Below are 3,532 nucleotides of genomic sequence, written 5' to 3'. Positions count from 1 at the left end.
CAGCCCTGGTGTGGGACAGGGTCCAGGGACAACCATGCCATCCACAGCAACTGACTGGGGTATCCTTAGTAAGTCACTCAGCCTCTCTAGCATTCAGTTTCAGCCGCAAAAGATGAAATTAGAATAAATACTCTCTTAGTTCATTACTAGCTCCAAATTTCTCTTTATAATTGATACAGAATTCATTCAATACTTAGGAAGCAAAAAAAAAAAAAAAAAAACCCAACCAACCCTGAAATTGCTTATGATCATCCGTTCTTTTCTTTTTTTAATTTTAAGTAATCTCTACACCCAACATGGGGCTTGAACTCACAATCCTGAAATCAAGAGTCACAGAAAACTTGCTTTATACCAATATTGACTCTATATTATCTCATTTCATCTTCATGACAGTTTTTGGTTGGGAAGAAAGGGTATCTTTCCTTAGGAAGAGAAACCAACCCCAATAGAAAGTAAGGCAATAAAGAATACCAGATAATCCCTATAAATGAATTTCCCTTATTGACTCTTGCCCAGTTAAATAAATGATTAAGATAATTGTATGCATTCTTTGTACATTTTCTTTCTTCTTTTGAAGTAGGGAGATAAATAGAAGGAGAAATAAATTTCATAAATTCAACATAGTTGCATAATATAGCACACTCGCTTTAGAAGTAAGCGAATTGAAACAGCAAAACAAACAAACAAACAAACAAAAAACCAGAATTAAGACATTCCTTGGGTACATAAAACTTGCCAAGCCATAATTTAAGTGTATATTTCATCTTGTGTATGCCAACCAACACTCCAGACAAAGATACTCTCAGCTGCAATAGAAAATGAAGATCTCTTATACCTCACACTTTATGCATAAACTCTCTATTTCATGATGTTTGGGTTTCTCCCCTTCGATGTGCCAAGGGCAGGGGAAGACTAATAAAAAGTTTGAAACTCCAGGTTGCTAGGACACATTATCCATTTATTTTGAAGTACAAATCTCCATTCTTGCTCAGGCTGGGATAAATTATCATTACTAAGAAATCTTTAGAAATAACAGTCAGTTCTCAAAGTACTCTCCCCAGAATATTTATTCAAATAGCACTGTTCTAGAAAGGCTCCATGTTCTTTATTCTTAGTAACTTGGACGGTGTACAGACAGTCCTATGAGCTAGCATTTGGTAAACCATTTACACCCTAGTGGTAGTTTATCCACCAGAGAAGAGAAGTTTAGAGATATTTTGAAACTTCAGAGTGAAAATAGACTTCGGACTTTGGAAGGGTGGGGTGAAATGAATGGAATTTTTTCCAATATTTATCTTTAGTATCCTTTCAGATCTAAAGTCATTTTGTCCGGGAACATAAAGACTGAATTATGATTAGTGTACTTACCAAACTATCATGTGTGATGTCTTATATTTTAAACTATAATTTGTTTAGATATTTTCCAATATATTACTTGAGGGTTCTTTTCAACATTCCTATATTGCCAAACTGAAAGAAAGCCAGCACCTTCAGGTTTTGCTAAAAGCAAGCCAAAATCTACAGAGGAGAAGAGAGGAAAGAAGGATTTTAGAGCACTTACTGGATGCAGGTGCTATACATAGGTGATCGCATAGATTACCTCATAGAACCCTTGAGAGGTGGGATTGTTGGCCCATTTTACAGGTGAGGAAGGGGAGGCTTAGAGCAGTCTAAGCAGGTCACGCCGCTAGTAAGTGGTAGAAGTGGGTCGGAAGTCAGTCTACTGGACTCCACAGACTGCTTCTTCTCTCCCATTGCTCAATGACTGTGGGGGGCCATTAGCCACCAGGGGCCTGCAGAGAGAGTGTGTTTGTCCACTACCTTCACGCATCATCCAAGGAATTGAAATGCCATTAATCCTTTTCTGCCTCCACTGCCTCAATGGCGCCCGTGGAAAAACTTGTGGGGGGCAAAAAAAAGCAGCACGTTCTGAAGCTCACCCTTGATGGCATTCACCCTGTAGAAGATGAAATCATGGATGCCCTCCATTTTGAAGAATTTTGAGGGGAAAGAATCAAAGTGAATGGAACAGCTGGACATCTTGGTGGAGGGGTTGTATACGTTGAAAGGAGCAAGAGCAAGATTACCATAACTTCTGACGTGACCTTTTCCAAATAGTACTTGAAGTATCTCACCAAAAAATATTTGAAGAAGAATAATCTACATGCTTGGTTGCACATAGTTGCTAACAGGAAAGAGAGTTAGCAATTACATTACTTCTAGATTAACAAGGATGAAGAAGAGGAGGAAGATAAGATTAAAAGTCGTTTACCTAGAATGTTCTGCATGAGTTCTTCAATAAAACTTGGGAACAAAACCAAAACCAACCAAAAGTGCCATTAACCCCTCACCATGTATCAGCGAGCTCCTACCACGCGATTCTGATTCTGTGAATCTCTGATGCAAAAGGTTCATTAGTGGGGGACAGTTGCCCCACATGAAGAGGGTCAGCTCCTTAGCCAGACAACCCAGGGAAGTGTCTCCAGGGTAGCCCTGCTCAGGCAGGGATGAAAGCCGTCACAAGTCCAACTCCTGCTAGCCGCTGGGCCAGCTGTTGCATTCAAGAAATGTCAGCCCTAGAAAAAGCATAGTCATGTGGTTCCAGGAAAGTGATTCTAATTTTCCACTCTACTAATTGAAAATGTCACTTCCTTCCTGATATCAGGAGTAGGGCCATGACACACACCTGGCCAATCATAGTCCTGTTTCCCTAGACACAACGGGTGATCCAGGAGTGGGCAATGATCCAAGTAGAGCCAGAGATTTTTCCTGAGTCTGATATGTAGATAATGGGAAAAAGAAGTTCCAAGTTGGGAGGCTGTGATATTTCGGCTGCCTGTAGCCATCTTTCCTACCATGCCCCTGGGGGAGAAAGCATCTCTGCAAAAGGAAATGAGAGATGAGAAACAGAGTGAGGAAGCAAGAAAGTTCTGGCAGTGCCCAGTCCTGGGAACAGGCACTGGAACATGTAAGCTCCTTCTCTAGTCCTAGGAACTAGCCCAGAAACCGTCTCAGTTATGTGGACCAGTACATCCTCTTCTGCTTTTAAACCAACTGGGGTGGTTTTCTGTCCCCTGGACTTGACAGAGCTTTGATTAACGCACTTGGTTACCTTTCCCAGGAACTGAAATTCCCTTGGTTTTCCACCATGTCCCTTGCACCTCCTTGGCCTGGTTTAGCTTACAACTTCCTCCAATGAACCCCTTGAACATGAGCCGTCTTGCCACACTTCTATCCATCTCTTGAGTCATACAGAAACAAATCACCCCAAAGAGACAAGGGCACTGTATTCCAGATAAAATATTTAGGGATACACAGGATAGCGATGCCATGCAATGCCACATAGAGTGATGATTTATGGTCTGTCTGCAGAGCTGGGCAAATCCCAGGTATGGGATGACAGTTGAGGGGCCTCTGTGGTGCTAGCTCCTTCTATTTCGGTCTGGAATCCCTCCTCAAGGAATTCCAGCCTTATTATCTGGTTTCACTTTTAAGGTGGAACATTTTGTATATGTCTTTACAGAATGTGTGC

General features: G+C 41.3%; 1 pseudogene; it reads left to right on the top strand.

The window, feature by feature from the left end:
• Positions 1-1,378: 1,378 nt before the first annotated feature.
• On the top strand, positions 1,379-2,343 carry LOC123848961 (large ribosomal subunit protein eL22-like; annotated as a pseudogene).
• The last annotated feature ends 1,189 nt before the right edge of the window (positions 2,344-3,532 follow it).

The sequence above is a fragment of the Mirounga angustirostris genome, unplaced genomic scaffold (assembly GCF_029215605.1).
Source record: "Mirounga angustirostris isolate CCGP_5_RB_7025 unplaced genomic scaffold, mMirAng1.0.hap1 SCAF_2, whole genome shotgun sequence".
NCBI lineage: Eukaryota > Metazoa > Chordata > Mammalia > Carnivora > Phocidae > Mirounga > Mirounga angustirostris.
This window is presented reverse-complemented; position numbering and strand designations above follow the sequence as displayed.